The following is a 17,416-nucleotide window of genomic DNA, read 5'->3' on the forward strand; positions in this document are numbered from 1 at the left end:
CAGACCAGACACGGTTGAGAAATGTGTTAAAAAAATCAAGCTACAATCTCACAGCTCCACTGGGCTTCATACAATACCTGTCACAGTGCCACGAGGGGAAATCACTCGTGAAGAAACGCAGCGATGTGGAAAGAGGCAGCGGCCACCAGATCCTGCCTCCCGGCAGAAATGGAGCTTGGGTGAGGCACGGAAGCATTCTGACCATAAAGTGGATGTTGTCATCACTGTCTGCAAATAAGAAAGATGAAAATAATTTCAGATGTTCTTGGCGTCCCCCAAAATGCCTTTATTAACCTTCTTTTCAGCTTTTGTGTAATTGAAAGCCCTCCCTTAGCTGAAGGCAAAGGAGGAAAATTAAGCAATGGCTAACCTTTTTGTGAAGAAAATTGGAATGTACCATCTCTTATATTTCTCTATAAATAGGGCATTACTTCCTGAATCAATTCACTGCAGGGTAATAGCCCGCAATTTACGTACAATGGCAAAATAGATGGCAATTAGCAATAAGTAACTCATGTATTATACAACAGCCCCATTAAAGAGAGCCACCCATATCGGCTCACACAGCAGGACATTGAAGCAATATTTTCAGCGAACCAGAAGAACTTCACACTACAGAGCAAGCCTTGCACAGCCTGGCCATGCTGCCCAATCTGTCCTGCACTGCTCATCCTTGCATGGCACCTTCCATAGCTGTGACATCCGGTGAGGAGCAGTCAGGAAAGTGAATCCTTTGCCCCAGCAGCCATGCACTGGCAGAGAATACCTGTGGGACAGGCAGAGGTCAAGTGGGAGGTTGGTCCCAGGAATGGTCTCGAACCCACACAAGTGTGGGGTAGTTACTCTCTGTTGCCTCATTTCATCTGTGGGAGACTGTGTGACAGATGTCCTGCCAGCAGGACAAGCAGCACCCTCCAGAGACGATGAGAGTACCCAGCACAGGAAGGGGTGCGCAGTGTGTCCTGTGGCCCTTTCCAAACTATTTCAAAGTGATTGCTATCCTGAGTACTTCCAATAATGTTTTAAGACTCTAAACCTGATGGTCTTCTTCAAGAAGAAATACACAGCATAAAGGACAAAAGGTTTGAGTATCCTGCAGTAAAGACATGGCTGGAACCACTAAAGCTTGTGAGAAGTTTTCAATGAATGCAGCACTGCCAAGAGAGCCTCAGGATTTCAAGGTCACTCAAACACAAATAAGAAGGGCAAACTTGACATAAAAACTTGTTTTTTTGAAGGAAAAAAGGCTGTGCCCTGTAGCACTTCTTGTCGGAGAGCACTTGGCATCACAGGCATGAATTCTAATATGGTTAATGGATTACTGTAGGACAGTGACAGTGTGAGTTTAAAATTCATTGTCTGCCAGCTGTTGTTCTCAACTGTAGAGCTACAGAGCAGAGCACTTGCTTCTCAGTTCTCTATTTGTACTCTTAACTTTTACATTTTTCTTAAACCTTCATTCCTAGTGGCAACTAAGGGGAAAGTAACTCAGTATTCATTGCAGGATGCTGCTTGTGTTTGAAAAGCTGTTTGGATGCCTTATATGTTACTGTGTGTGTTTACTTCATATTGCTCTCCCCAAGTAGCTCCTTGTCCAGATGAAGAAGTATTTTCCCTTAGACTCCTTCTAGGTATCAGTGACATTCTGTGAGTAGACCCACCTGAGCATCTTGGCCCAGGAAAAATTAGAGACATCCCACACAAGACTTGACCAGATGCTCAGAAACCACTCTAAAATCAGAGGAATGTTGCAATAATTCTAACACTTTGTCTTTCCATGTTTTGAGTTACTCAGACCATGAGGAAGATTTCTTTGAAGAAATATCAAAACACTTTGATGCCATAACCCAATGCAAAAGAAGATGCCGTCAAAGAAAAGGTAATATTTAAATGCATCTCTCAAGCTTTTCCTGTAGTAGGTGCATTCAATGGAATTGCTCTGTACCCCCAGTTTCACTGTTGCCAATTAATCTGTTCTTAACCACCACTCTGTTAGAGATCCACCTCACAACCCCAGTGAAACAACAGCAGACAGAACTGCCCTGTTAGGAAGGAACAAGGTTACAAAGAGGGAGATGGATGAGTGCTGTTTGTACTGCCAAGGAGGCAAATCTTGTGGTCTTGACTTGTGATGGCATTCATTGACTTAAACAGAAATGACATCAAGACAAGAGGAGTGGATGGTTTCTTGTTTCTTTATCTGCTGTGCATCCACAGTGGTTTTGCCAAAATGAGGGCTTTCCAATATTAGCACTGCAAGGACAAATAGGCATTCTTTTTAGGTATGCTGTACATCCCATAGCAGTTTGGGATTATTGACCAACTGTAGTTTAATGGTCTCTTTCCATTGGATTTCAGAAATAGAATGTTAGAAGAATATAGAAGGCTGTAGGAAAGAAATACTTGAAAGCACGAAGGTACACTTTAGTATCGCTGACACTTTTTTTGTTGTTGCGCTGTTAGATGCACCTGGTTGGTTTGTTTGTTAGTGAATTTTTCAGCACTGGAATGACCATACTGTGAGATTTTACAGCCATTTCAGGCAACCTGAGAGAAGGAATATAGAACTATAAAAGGCTTTTGCATCTTAGCATTTCCCTGTGGGAGTAAAGGGTAAAAAAGCATTTTCTTGATGGATTTCAGTAGCTGGTATCTTCGGTGTCCAAACTGCCCGTCCTTCCTGATTGACTCTATCTGCTACGGGACAAAGCTTTTAGCAGTTTCAGTATTACCAGTGGCATCAGAAAAATAAGCAGGCTGTGAGCAGAGTTTTCAGGTGAATTCTGAAAGTCTTCATACTGCAGCTTTTGAGAAAGAATCCAGAAAAATCCATCTTCAATACTATCAGCCTAAATTTTCACATCTTTTCCTGCTAGCATTTGTCTATTGATGTACTCAATATTTGGGGTTTGAAGACTTTGAAACCAGCAGTTTTGAGCAGTTGTGTATAAATTATGCAAAAGAGCAGCTTCAGTGTTATTTCAATCAGCATGTTTTCAAATTGGAATGAGGAAGAAATTAGTGACTGAAACAAAAACTTATTAAGGGCTCTACTATGCAAAATGATCAGTGAAACGTCATGGAATTATTTTTATAAACGTTGGAATGTATTTCAAAAACTGATTGTTTTTTCCTCACTTGCTGGGTTTATATTGTTTCTTATGATATTGCTGAAGGTTGCAGTTTTGCCATACTTAGTGCTCTGCATGAAGTAAGGACAGCTGGGTATTTCTTTAAAGAGTTGGCAGTATGTTTGTATGCTTCAGAGCAGCCACCTCCATCAGCACCTCACTGTTATAGATGGTAGCTGTGAAACTGCATCTAACTGCAGGAAGATTCAGGCATCTTGCCCTCTGCTGCTGTGGGTTGTCCCATTTACAAGTGATTTTCTGCTGGACTTTTGTGCAGAAGGCCGAGGCTGCAGCTTCTGCTGAACTCTCTCTAAACATGTACACCAGTGGTGGCAGAGAAGAATGATGCTATTGTAGCCACTTAGCAACACTTTAAAGGAGCTGGGTCACAGGAGGCAGGTAAGGCACTGTTGTGTGCTCATTCTGGGACTCGTGCATGTTGATGTATGCACCCATTCAGTAGATGCTGGGAGTAATAAATAGAGAGGAGCCAGCACCCATCTCTATCACACACAGGTAAGGCAGAAATGAACATGGCAGGTGAATAATCCTATCAGTGTTCGTGAGCTGAGCTACTCATCTGAGCTCACCTCACTGAGATACTGCTTTCTATTTCCAAAGGCATGGATATATAAATGGTTAAAAACAAAACCAGAACAAAACAGACAAAGCCTTATTAGGGGGAAGGAATGTGTAGGTGATGTAAATAGACGAAAATAGGTTGTACGATCAGAATTTTCCTTGTGAAGGAGTGCTCACTGCTGCCAGTGCGCTCAAAATGTGATGAGGAGAGAGAGAGCGATGTAACTACTGTCTTTTTTCCAAGCTATTTCTTGTTTCTCACTGGATCTTTATTTCAAATATCTCATTCTGAAAAAAAGAAATTAAAAATGAGACTCCTACTGCTGCTGTTTCTGTGCGAAACATTGGCTTTTTCATGAAACGTACCCATAGACCAGCCTTTCAATCATACCAGGCCTTCATGTTATGATTAAAATCTCAGTTGATTCCTTCTGAGTTTTCCTCCTCAGGAACAGTTTAATGTAGATCTACTGCAACCTTCCATTGTAACTATACTGGAAGTTCAAAATCAGCTCCAAATAACACCCTGCTCCTGCACTTGGCCCAAATTGCAGTACTGTGATGCAAACTGTAGAGCAGCTTTCTCTCAAAATATTTTGCAAACTCATTAGCAGGGATCAAGTATTCTAATCCTTGTATCCTTTATAAGGTTACAGGAAGGACTTCAAGCACTGCAGTAAGATGAGTGCTAATGCATCACTTCAGGTGAAGTTTCATAAGCAGAACCTGCTGGAGAGAAGGCACTTAATACCTGAGACCTGGATGCTTGCATAGGGTAGAGAACGTGAAAAGAATACTAAATAGCTTCCCAGTGACTGCATGAACAGGAATCCTTAAGGACAACAGGATATGCTAATGTAATTAAAGAAAATACATAGGTACTAAAAGGCCAAATCATAAATACAAGCAGGCTTATTAAGTCACTCTTTACAACCTTATTAAATAGTGCTCTTCAGAAAAGTTACAACAGAGCTGCATTACTTTAAGAATTGCAGTCTGAGCCAAATTAGAATGTTCTGAGTGTTAGCCTATAGTCTTCCAAAACATCATAACTAAGTGGGAAAAAGCCTTCTGACTGTCACATCATCCCTAGCTATGGCTAAGCCAGATTTTGTTATTCTCACAGCTGTTCTTGCCCAGGAAGTCCTCCATGGGTTTGTTACTGATGGCCTTCTAATCTTGGAGTTATTGATGTTATTACTATTATAATTAGAGCTTAATGCATGAGATGTCATACTGTTCGGCAGTGCATGAGGCAGTGCATGAGCCACAAGGCTTCTATGTATGTTTCACCTCTTATATATCCTACATCTCTGTGAAGCAGAGTCACTCTCCCTGCTCCTACCTCCCTGACACCTACAGGGAATAGCAGCTCAAAAGCAGCCTCAAGCTCCATCTTTCTGACCCACAAAAGCGCTTCCTTCCCCTTGTATCACTATGATTTGCCACCAACATGAATTTATTTCAAGCAGTCTTTCTCAGTAAAAGGCAAACTGAAAGAATTCCATACCCTGCTGCTATAACTTTCCTGCTGTTTCTCTGTCTTGTTCTGAAGTAAATCTCTCTTTCTGGTTCAGAAAAGCAACATGACGGTTCCTAATTCCTTCTCATGACAATGACATCCTGATCTTACTGTTGTTCGGGGTTTTTTTTCCACTTTGAGGTGGACTAGCAAAAGAGGCTGGAGATCTACTTAGATAGCAGCTTTAAATTTTGCTGCAATTTGTTTGTTCAAGCTGGCTGGGTAATTCAGCTTGTTGTTGACCTAGTTCCAGTTGTAAAAGATCAGACTATTTGTTCTTGCAGAAGTGTTATCCTTTGGCCCCTAAAATAATTAGACTTTTTGAAAATGTTTACCATAGATTATTAATAAATGTTATAATGCTTTGCTAACTGAGTTCCTGGTTTTGTAAGAAAATATTTTGTTTGTGCATAGCTTTGATGGTGAGTCTCTTTTTAATTGCAAGGCATAAGTACTACAGGGAAGGGTAACACTGAAATTCAGCAGTGAACTAGATTTTGATCAGCATGGCACATGACATTGTTGTCACAGATGCTGTGGCTTCATTGCACGTTTCTTTCCCTCCAGCAATAATGAGGCAAATGCATTCACTGTAATTAGAGATTTGAAACCTGTGTTGTGTAATTGGTTCTGCTACACTGAGCAGAATGAGTGTCCTTTTTAAAAAGTAGAAGAAGACAGAAAAACAAGTTAACGGAGCGATCTGTGGAGTCTCCTGCCTGTCCTGCCATCCCCTCCAAGTGGCTGATTCTTGCTCGCTTGCTCACACTTCAGCAATCCTGGGAGGAGCAATCAGTTCCCTCAGAGTTTCTCAAAGCAGTTCACCTGACTTCTAGCAGGGTTTCCGGGGAGGACCTGGATCCAGCCTACCGTGATTAAGAACTGTGAGGGAGATGGTTATGACTTTTCTGGTTCCGCCTATTGTGGGAATTCACCCAGGCTCCATCAGTGTGTGACTAATTTCCTGGACAGGTGAGCTGCCATAAACCTCTGGTGTAGGTAGGGAAAACAAAATCGTTGCTGGTTATGTATTCCAGTGGACTTAAGGTAATTTCATCAGTGTTTGATGGTACTTGGAATCTGGGTACAAATCCAAGGTGTTGCTGCTTGGCTAGAAGCTTGGAGGACTCTCGGACGTACATTTAAAGTGCCTCCAGTAGGTTTCTAGAGCGGCAAAATCAGCAGAACAACATTCCTGGAGCTGCTCAGTGATTAATAGTGAGGGCTGTAATAACATGTTCATCATAAACATTTCTGCTGTTTCTCCTCCCAGGCATGTATTGCAAAAGAGTCCATGGAGACCTTTGTGCCTTCCCTACCCAGCAGAGCCTGCGGTCCTTCTGCCTGGCTGCCAAGGGAGCCGTGGGGATGTGGGGAGAGGCAGCTGGCTTGCCAGGGGAGCTGGCTCAGCCTTGAGAAAGCAAGTGGGCCCAGGGGAGTGGGAGGGAATAAAGTAGAAAATGCTGTAGATACAGCTTTTGGATTCAAACAAGAGAGCTGCTCTTTGTGGGCTTTATTTGTAAGGGTTGTCAGAGATATCCTTTTTGCCACCCAGAATGCTGCTAAGCAATTACAAAACATTAGCTGTGATTTCAGACATTTATGCAATCAGCTGTTTCTGGGACACTGGTGATCAGAGCTGTAGGCTTCTGCTATGTGTTGTATTTTCAGCACTCTGTGCTTTATCCCAGGCCAGACAGTATTTCTGAAGTCTCAATTAATGGATGTATACTCTAATAGAATCTGATTTTATTTTTATTTTATGAAAAATATTCTATCCCTTGGGACAGGGACAGAAACACGTGCCACACACATAGGAGTATGACATAGTTATTTGCAACTAAAATGTTCCAATATCTGGAGGTAGTTATGCAGAATCAAAATGAATTCTTCCTCCATGTCCATCAGTAGTGTGATGCAGAATATGGGTAATAGCTTGAGGTGTGTGTTGATGTTCCTTCTCTAAATGTGGCACTCCCTGGTGCACCAGAGAGAATTCAAAGAGAAAGCAAATCAGAAGAGAACACGAGTGGAGGATGGGGCAAGAAGGAGTGACATCTGGGCACTGCTGGATAGCTTCCAGAATCTGGAGTAAGATGGAGTGAAAAGCTCAGGTTTAAGCAAGAGGCCAGCTTCAAAAGCCGTGCCTTCTCAGTGTGCTTATTGCATGGACATTCATCTTAAGTCTTATTTTTAGCAGAAATTATTGTTTCCACCATTATATAGTCCTTCCTTCCCTCATCTCTGATGCCTCTCCAAGAGAGAGAACAACGTACGCATATGGGCTGATGCTCTGAGAGGGATGAGTACTGAGATAGACCAAAGATCGCTAACCATAATCTCAAAGGCCACTGATAAGAAGCAAAACAAATTTAAGTTTTAAACAGACTTAAGCATTTCAAAACCAAATGAGTATTCTGATTTGTTTTAATGTAAAAACAAACGTTGACCTCTGCACAGTAAGTTTTTCCCGGACTTCTGCTTCCAAAATAAAACTTTTCATTCACTTTGCCCTTCTTTGGAATTTTTCACAGAATCATAAGGACTGACAGGGACCTCTGGAGATCACTGCGTCCAACCCCCTGCTAAAGCAGTTCCCTACAGCAGGCCACACAGGAAAGCATCCAGATGGGTCTTGAATATCTCCAGAGAAGGAGACTCCACAGCCTTTCTGGGCAGCCTGTTCCAGTGCTCTGTCACCCTCACAATAATGAAATTCCTCTTTTGTTGGTGTAGAACTTCCTCTGTTCCAGTTTCTGCCCATTGCCCCTTGTTCTGTTGCTGTGAACCAACATAAAGTGTCCTATCCCACTGCCTTAATTCTCACTCTTTAGTTATTTATAAACAGTACTGAGATCCTCTTTCAATCTTCTCTTTTCCAGGCTGAACAGACTCTCAGCTTTTCCTCATCATGGAAGTGCTCCAGACCCTTCATCATCTTTGTTGCCTTCCACTGGATTCTTTTCCTGCTTATATTAAAAGCAGGACAGCACCATGGGCCTGACCCTAGGGATACAATAGCTGACGGCCCTGTACAGGGCCATTCCTCAGATCTAAGTGATGCTGAGCAATTTCTCTGCTCCAGGTTTTCAGTGCAAAAATCCTTGCTCACCAGTGCAGCTCATTAATGCCTGAGAGTAACCTTCAGGTTATCTGTAATACTCTCTGTACCAGACATGCAAGTTTGGCATCTGTTTTTAACTGGTAATTGTGAGTGTCTATGGCCTGTTTTCAGAGGTGACTTACATGCCTAAATCCCAATGAGTTATTTTTAAGCTAGAGGTGTCCTAGTTTCAGCTTCAGGTTCACCTACTGGACCTTGTTATCAGTTCTTAGAGGAAAGATTGGTCATTTTTAATAAAACAAGGGAAAAAAAAAAAAAAAGAGAAAAAAAAAAAAAAAAGAATAATCAGAGCTCTTAATGTATACCAAGGGCATGGAACCATAATAAGACTAAAACTAGCCATCATTAGAGATAACCTTCCTTCTTCTAGGAGGTACTGCTAGTAGGTATACAGCAAAAGGGAACAGCACTCTGTCTTCAGGTCCACTGTAGAGCTTTTACTTCGTTTAAATGAGGTGTTGTTTTTAAACAGGGCTTGATGTGCTGCCATTAACTTGGTTTCACACCTCTTTTGTGCTTTCATTGCCCCAGGCCTAACAGTTTCAGCATTACATGCTTCCTCTGATATGGAATCTGACCATACTGCTCCAGGCTACCTGCCCAGGAGTGGAAGAGACTGCTGCGGTTCCTGGCAACCCAGCTCCTTCATCTCCACCTGAGATCTTCTGTAAAAACAAGTGCACAACCCTCCTGTGGGTGAACCTGTGATGAGCCTGATACGGTGGGCAGGGAAATGTTACTGCTCCGTACTCTTAAATGCATAGCTTCAGTTCCTTGTTTTCTTCCTCATTTGGGCAAGTTAACTTGCCCTGCAGCTTGCATTTTCCCCTGGCAGAAGTGCTAACAGCCTTTCGCTGTGCTCACATCAACTTCATGGCTGCTGGCGTGCCCACCACTAAACTTGCACCTGGATTTGAGAACTTTGGAGCAGAAATGCAGGCAGAGCTGTGAGAGAATTATTTCTCTGTTGTAAAGGAGATAGGACCATAGAATATTGTTTGTAGCATATATCTCAGAGGTAAGAATTTATTTGGAGGCATGGGACTCCTGAAGAGGATGAGTATATGAACAGAAGTTAATTTGTTGTTGTGGCTGAATGATGCAAAGAAACGTGGTCCCACGGGTTTAGCAGATTGATAACAAGCCAAAGAACAGCAACACCAGGAAACAGTAACAGCAACGTACAGCTTGCTGTAAAAATAGTGCCTACAACAGGGGATACAAACAAGACAAAGTGCTCAACCTTGCACCGATTCAGTGCCAGCTGTATATAACTCCCTGTGAAACAGCAGGAGAGCTGGAGATCACACTCACTACTAGACAGATGAGAGTGGTTTCAGTTAAAATATTCCTATTTTCCCCCCATTTTGAGGACAAACACAGGTGGATGTGTGTGCACGTGTGAAAGAGCTGAGGCAACAGTTCATAGCTCCTGGAGCTGGAGCTCTCTGCATACAGAAACATCCTGATTTCAAGAATAAATAATTAAACTGGCAGGTGGAGAAATGCCATCAGGATTAAGGCGTCTCAAGCCACGTGTTCAGTGAGATGGAGAGGAAAAAAAAAAAAAATGTTTTTAAATGTTTGTTTTGGTTTTCAAATGCCAAGGGAATTGATTTATACAGCAGCCTTGTTTCCAGTGGTCGTTTCACACCTACTCTTCTAGAAATGCTACTTTAGAAAATATTAATGCTACCTAAAGTAGGAAGTTACATAAGGTAACTGCTTTTGTTTTACAGGAGCTTTGGAAACAGTCTAGCCTCAAATTGTTTCTAGCGCCATTAAAACTGTATTTGTTCTTTTTACTTCTCTAGCAACTTCAGAAAAAAGGAACTAAGCTTTGTGAAGTAGAATTAATAGGAACTGTACTGGACAGGTACAAATACCCGTTGTCTGCTTATTAAAATATATATACATGTGTGTATCTATATACGTACATTTAGCTATTCAGTCCACAAGTATACGGCAGCTGGTAGCGATCCCTGAGTGTAGAAAAACAATACAAGTCGCTAGAGGGAGCTCAGACACAGTTTCTGAGCCCATCAAGGAGCTGCTTAGTCTGTTACTAAGTGTTTTGTGAACCTTTCCTGTCGGTCTCGATTCTGTGTGGGCAGCCGCAGACTTTGTATGATGAAAAGCACACCGAGATTTCAATTGCAGAAAACTTGTAAAAGACTGAACTGGAGCGGGGAGCTCTCCAATTTTAATTTGTTTCTGAGTCACAATCAGTAGATTTTACCAGAATATACTTTTTTTTGCAGATCATAAAGATGGGTCAGAAGGGGAACATTTCCATCCTTGCCTGCCTCTCCTCTCTTAGTGTTTTCCTTCCCTTCTTCAGATCCCCAGGTGCATATATTTCTGCAGGTCCCACTCCCACAGAGTGGTGCACTACCACAGATCTGTGTGACCTGATCTAGGTGTTCCTGCTCCGGCAGGGAGACTGGGCTAGATGACCTTTTGAGCTCCCTGCCCCTGACATTCTGTGATTCTGTGATCTTCTACCTTCCTGTTCTTGTAACTTTCCTCATCAAGATCCCAGTTTTTTGCCTCTGCCCATCTACTGCATGCCCTCAGTGTAAGCCACTCACCTACCTAAAGTACATCAGATTTCACCAACACTTTGTGCTTAGTTTTATCCCCCCCCCAAACACACACACACACATTATCTTTTGTTTTTCTACCATGCTGAGCTGCAAGTGCAGGCTGCTGCACCACCTGGCCTGCTGCTGCAGGCAGTTTGAGCGGAGCAGTTGAATGCACCAGGTGTAGCAGTGAGGTTCTGTTGACTGGCTGTAATTGCTGTTGTGAAAGCACTTACCTAACGTTCAGGAAGTTACTAATGAGCAAAGACTCATAAATATGCTTCTCTGGTGGTGGCCAGGTTATCAACAGTCAGGCAGTCCATCTTCCCCTCACACAGTAGCTTCTGACATGGAAATATTTACTCCTCTTCAAATAAGAGCTGGTACAATGGAGCCTTTGAATCTGCTACTCTAGATACATAAGATGTTTGGTGTTGGTTTTTTTTTTTTCTTCCTTTAAAAAACTCATGTGAAAATTGTGTGCCACATCTTGAAAGTCTCTTTGCTGGAGAACCATGAATTTAGAAGTCATCTAAACACCTAGGGCAGTTGTAGGCACCGTGCTCTACAGGAGGAGATGACAGAATATCAGACTGGGGCCTTTGGCCTTTACCCGCTCTACGTATGTTCAGCTGCACAGAGAAAATAGTATGTTCAGCTCATTATTTATCATGAGTCAAGCAAGTTTTTACAGGTGACCAGATAAGATGGTGTTGCTGAAGTAAAGCCTTAAATAACTGATTCTCGGGACACATTGATGCCATCTCAGAAATTCAGAAAAGAGGTGAGACTTGTCTCTGTAAGTGAGGCTCCACTGTGACATAAACCAATGCTGGGCTCAATGCAGGCTTTGCGAACAGTCACCTGGGGGTGTCAGAAGTAAGTCAAGAATGACAAAGCATGCTTCACTGCAGGTATTTCCTGCACTGAAGGACCACTTGGTTCTTTAGTATTTCTCAAAGTTCATTTACAGGCCCTGCATGCTGCTGAGCTGTTCAGATTGATAAAATGAGGAGAATTTGCTGGCTCTGCATTACATGCTGTGTTTTTGTTCTTTCCATCCTCACAGTAAAAGCTTCATGTGCCAGCTACTAAGTCTAAACTCAGTCTGTGGCACGACAGAGGTCTGAATGCTAGCCTTCTGCTTTCTACAGATTGAACAAAAGGAAATAGTTTATCATCCTTGTGGCAATTCTCAGAAAACCTCCTCGGTAGGACATATTTCTGAGCTGCAGAGTTTGGAAAACGTGCCCAATTCTAAAATCACAGACACCAGAAATCGATTAGGATCTTTTCCACAAGGAAGATGTCTGCCAGCGTGCAAAACTGGACAATGTGAGCCCCTCTTTGCATGAAAGCAGACTGTGTACAAACTGAAAAAAGAAAAGTATTTGTGGGTACTCTGTGTGAACACTGACACAGCATTCAAATGCACTGAACAGAGGCACGTGGGCGTGCGGCCAGGCCTGGCTGGCCACCAAGTAGTTCTGCAGGCAACTGAAGCCAGTAAACCACAGCACGTGACTGAGGAACTGTATGTTTGTGCCTGCAAGCAGATATTGACAATTAGTGCAAATGTGTGTTTTTTTCCCTGTATAATGACATTCCTTAAGTAAGATATACAAGAAAGATGAAGTTTAAAGACTATTTAGAACCTGTTGTTGCACTCCTGAGGTATTTGAGGGAAAGGTTGCTAGAGAATTTTACCGTTCACTCCACTGCTGCAGACCGCAGATGGTAAAGAGCAGGTGAGCTCTGTTGTCCATCTGCTCCCTTTTGCAACAACACACTGAATCCTCACAGTCAATATCCTGGTGTTCTGCTCTGCATACTTGCACGTGCAGTTCCAGGAGTCCTATCCAATGGTGCTTACCAAATCGCCACCCTCATCCTCGCACCAAATCTTTTGCTGTGAGGACTGAGTTGTGTCAGCCACATTTACTCAGGTGCACAGTCCCTAGAAGTCACATCTTCAGACATTTGCAAAGTGTTTTCCTGCTTCCGTAGCTGAAGAATATAGATGGGATCTCTTTGATTTTTGCCGGCAGGAGTCTCCATCCTTCTGGCTAATTCATTATTTTCTGGATTATTTTCTTGGAACTGTCTGCAATTTATAATTATATTCATTGTAGTGAAGCAGCTGAACCAGAACACAATGTTTTAAATTAGACTTTCAAATGCTGACAGTGTTGTATTTCCTTCTCCGTGATCTCATGATTCTGCATAGCTAATATCTCCCACACTTGCCATTCACCAGGCAAAGGTTTTATTCCCGTCTCTCTCAGCACCACTACCTTCCATCTTTTAACCTCCCACTGAATGCCTGAAACTCAGATTGCTTCTCCAGTACAGTCTGAATTTTCTTAATCTTCTCACTTTGTAATTTCTTGGCTGCCTTTGAATTTGGAGTCCAACTCTGGGAGCTTTAGATGACCTTTAGAAGTCCCTTCCAACTCAAAAGATTCCATGATTCTGTGAATTATTTCTGTGCACCTTCAGGGGGTATTGTAAGTGCTTACCTTATGGCCACTTTTCAAACATCAGACTGTTGTCAGCAAAATGGCTGGTGAGATGTCAGGTAGGACAGAGCCTTCCATTCTACTTTGTGTGCCTCATTTATTTGTCTTTAATTCCATAAAACTGGCTTACCAGAAAATAAAATATTACCAAATATGTGGAAAGCAACTCCCTGTTGAACTGAGTTTAGAAAATGCAGCTCTTAATTTCAAGCTTTCCTTTTTTTCAGGAGTCGCACCCAGTGTTCCTTACGGGTCCTTTCCAGCTCTGGATACTCTGTGATTCTATCATTTATTCTCCCACTCTAAATGGTTTGGTTTATTACAAATTCCAAAGCTCTGTATGGTGCGGCTTTTTGGAGCATCTGATTATAAGGCCATAATCTGCATACATTCAGGATAAGATACACTGCGGCACTGGGAGGCGTGGGCTTTGTTCCAGGAACATTTGTTCTCACAGGCATGCAGTGCTGAGTAACTGCAGCTGGTAGGTAGGTGCCCACCTTTCCTTTTTATTCCACATAGACTCACCACAGAATTTTTCATGCTCTGCAATGAATTATCCATGCATTATTAGATAGCCTTATTTCCCAACACCTCTGCCTAATTGTACGCTGTACTTTTCTTGCATCCTGAAGTAACTTTTGTAGTTATGCAACTCAGAGATCTTATTTTATTCTTTGGGGTATGATACAATTACAACGATGGGGTTTTAAAAGCACTGCCTTCGTATAGCATTGTGCAATTGAGAGCATATTGCATTCTTTCTGCTACCTTATTGTTGAAGTGATGGAACAGCATCTTCATTTTCCACTTTAATAAACAAAACATACCTTGAAGTTATAACTGAGTAGAAGAAGTTTAACCCTGGACTGGTGTCTGAAGAGTATATAAATATTGAAAGCAAGGATTTTCTCAGGACAACAACAGCACCAAATGAAGAGACACACAAGTGCTGTTGTAAATGCCTGCAGACTCCGATCCTGCCAGAGGAACAGGTGAAGCTAGCACAAGGAGGCATGCCCACTTTTACTGGCAGCATTGGAAAACATCAGGCTTGTCTGGGAGCCCGAGTGCGCTTCTTGGTCCCAAAGAAATTGGCAGGGCCCTCTAGCGACCAAAGTTATTTTAGACCGAGGCAGTCTGGTTTTAGGAGGCTTTAACTGAAGTACTTAAAAATCTTTAAACATCTTTGTACACACGAGTGTTTAAAAATAAACAAATAAATAAACCAGTACCTTCAAATCCGAAAACGTGAGATTTAAAAAGAAACAGTTCATTTTTATGAGCTTCTAAAACTGATCCAGGTGGGAACCTCCCTTGGGGAGCAGCAGCTGGCAGCAGATCTGGCATTTCTTGTCTTTTTATTGGACACGGGGAAAACGTAAGCCATCCCACAGCTTTCCCACAGAATAACTTTTGCAATCCTGTGTTGGCAATACTAACTAGGGAGACAGGTTAACCTTTGCCTTTAGTCAAGACTGCTATAAGCCTTCCATGTAAAAGCAGAGCCTTGACATTCCCTTGATGTTTGCTATTTTGAAACCTACCTGCCTGCTTCTCAGTTCCAAGATCAGGATTGTAAACTGGCTTTTTGTTCTTCTCTTTATTCAGGATACTGGAGTGAAACTGCAGCTGCCTACAAACAGGATCCTTCCACTTTCCAGCCCCTCAGCTCTGTCAAGAAAAGAAGAAGTTGGAAATTTTATGCAAACAGAGTAACAGTTTTGCCTTGTGTTTTTATGTCCTTCTTATAGGTTTCCAGGTGCCTCTCTGCAGCTCTACAAGTCTGATTTCTTGCCTGCATAAGCTGTAATCTATGTGAATTATTTTGCTCCAGCAGATGTGTTTTAAAGAAATATAGCTGATGCTGAAAAAGTAGAGGATACCTTGAGAGTTGTGACTTGCTAGACAGGGTAATTCTGCCTGATTTGGTGTAACATGTCAGTCCCTGAGAGGGTTCTCAGCTGGCCTTATTAACTGCATATGGCCCAAGGAAGATTGCGCAGCCCTGATTCTGCACAGATTATCCCATCGGAATCATAGCTTTATAAATTGCTTTGGTTTTTATTGTGTGGTGAGAGGGGATGAGATGTGAAAAAGGGACAATGGAAAAGAAGAAAGAGAAAAGGCAAGAGAGAAAGAGAGACAAGTTTCTGGAGCAAACTTCAGAGAAAAAACAATGTTTGTTTACTTCAAGCTGGTGAAAAATCTCTCTCTCTTACTGTTGCAACTTCTTGTCAAAGCTTTTTCAAAGGAGAAGAGTGGAAAACCAAAGTCTTCAAAGCAAATAGCCTTTATATTGAGAATTGGAAGAAGAGGAAAAAATTAAGGCTGAGAAGAAAGTTGCTCAGAGGAGTTTGGCCTCATTAAGAACACAGCTGGAAGTCATCCCATTGTGTAGGAAGGTCGAGATGATAGCGAGAAACCAGCTCGCCCAATGAGATGTTCAGTGACCTCAAACAAGAAACTGGTTTTGCAGGGTTGCTCTGTAAATCAAATCAACAAAATGATCTGGATTAATAAAGAACACAAAACTTGTCTTTGTCCTCTCCCCCTCTTCTCCTTTGTTTTTTGTTAGACTGAGTTGTTTCATTGACACAGCTGATAGTGTAGGCCTACAAACTACAGCATCAGCGCAACTGGAGGAGTGGAGCCAGTGCCTGGAGTGAGGATCTCCCATGCCTTGGGAGAGAGAACGTTCCAAATGTGTTCAGGAAGGAGGTCAGCCTTCACCACAAAACCCACATGGGAAAAGACAAAAGATAAAGCAGGAAGAGCCCTGGAGGTAAAACTGGCAATGAGTTGAATGTGCACCAGCAACGGGATGCTCACAGAGAAAAGGCAAATGCTTGGCTATGCAGAGATGGGGATTCGGGGATCCATTCTGGCACATGACCTTTTTAATCAATTTAGACCTGTGAAAGTTAACATGGGGCTCAGCAACAGACACTGGGTTTCAAGGAAAAGGTAAACCAGGTGCAGAGAGTTGGGAAAACAAGAAAGGTAGATGTGTGAAATGAGCTGTGAGGGAAGATGGAAAGAATAAGTGCTTTTAACCTCGGGAAAGCTGAAGAGATGCACAAAAGTTTGCAGCTTTGCAGCTTTTTTTTTTTTTTTTTTTTTTTTTTTTTTTTTTTTTCTCCTATATCCATGTATGGGAAATTGGTAATCACAGCCTGAACCTCTGATTAATCAGCTGAGGCAAGTGTTGAGTCAGCTGTGGGACCACGGGTGAGAGCAATGTAGCTGTGCTCCTGGAAGGGGTGGAGCTTGACCCCACCTCCTCTAGACCTCATTTAAGGGCTGACCACCACTAGGGCAGCATCTCTTGGAGATTGCTCCCTGGTGGAGATTGCCTCAGTATTTCCCAGTGAAGGCATCCATATCAGTGAGTTTTTCCTCATAAATAACCTTTTGAATATCTGTTACCATCTTTGTATCGTTCTACCTTACAATACTCCTCAGGAATGAAATCCCTTCTCAATGTTTGTCCTCTAGGAAGAGGAATCATAGGATATTCTGAGTTGGAATGGTCCCATTAGGGTCACTGAGTCCAACTCCTGGTTTCTTGCACAACCATCCGAAGATGAGAGCAGGGGCTGAAGAGGGTGTGGAGGTGTAGGTTTGTGCTCCCAGTGCTATGGACATCAGTGCCGCAGGAGGTGGCCTGGGAAGTGGTGTGAGGCTTCTGTCACTATCTTAGACTCGCAGGCCTCTGTCAGGGCCGATTTAGGTGCTGCAGGTAGGGGGCATCCATAGCCACACCGGGCAGCTATTTGTTGTAATTCGAGAGGAAACCGACTGCACTTTACCTGCAGGTAATTCCGCTTTCCTTTCCGATTAAACAGCAGTTCTCAGCTCATCGGCAGCACCGACCAGACACGCGCACGCCGATCGCTCGCAGCCCCGCCCGCCGTTGAGCGGAACGCCCGGCCGACCGAACGGCCGCCCAC

The 17,416-nt window shown here is 42.7% G+C and overlaps 1 long non-coding RNA gene across 1 annotated transcript; it reads right to left on the minus strand.

Moving 5' to 3' along the window:
* Positions 1-124: 124 nt before the first annotated feature.
* On the minus strand, positions 125-17,371 carry LOC140249445 (uncharacterized). Its single transcript, XR_011903013.1, has 3 exons — positions 17,276-17,371; positions 15,011-15,137; positions 125-228 (listed from the first exon to the last, which is right to left on the minus strand). It is a non-coding gene; the product is annotated as an uncharacterized lncRNA (long non-coding RNA).
* Between the last annotated feature and the right edge of the window lie 45 nt (positions 17,372-17,416).

The sequence above is a fragment of the Excalfactoria chinensis genome, chromosome 3 (genome assembly GCF_039878825.1).
Source record: "Excalfactoria chinensis isolate bCotChi1 chromosome 3, bCotChi1.hap2, whole genome shotgun sequence".
Taxonomy (NCBI): domain Eukaryota; kingdom Metazoa; phylum Chordata; class Aves; order Galliformes; family Phasianidae; genus Excalfactoria; species Excalfactoria chinensis.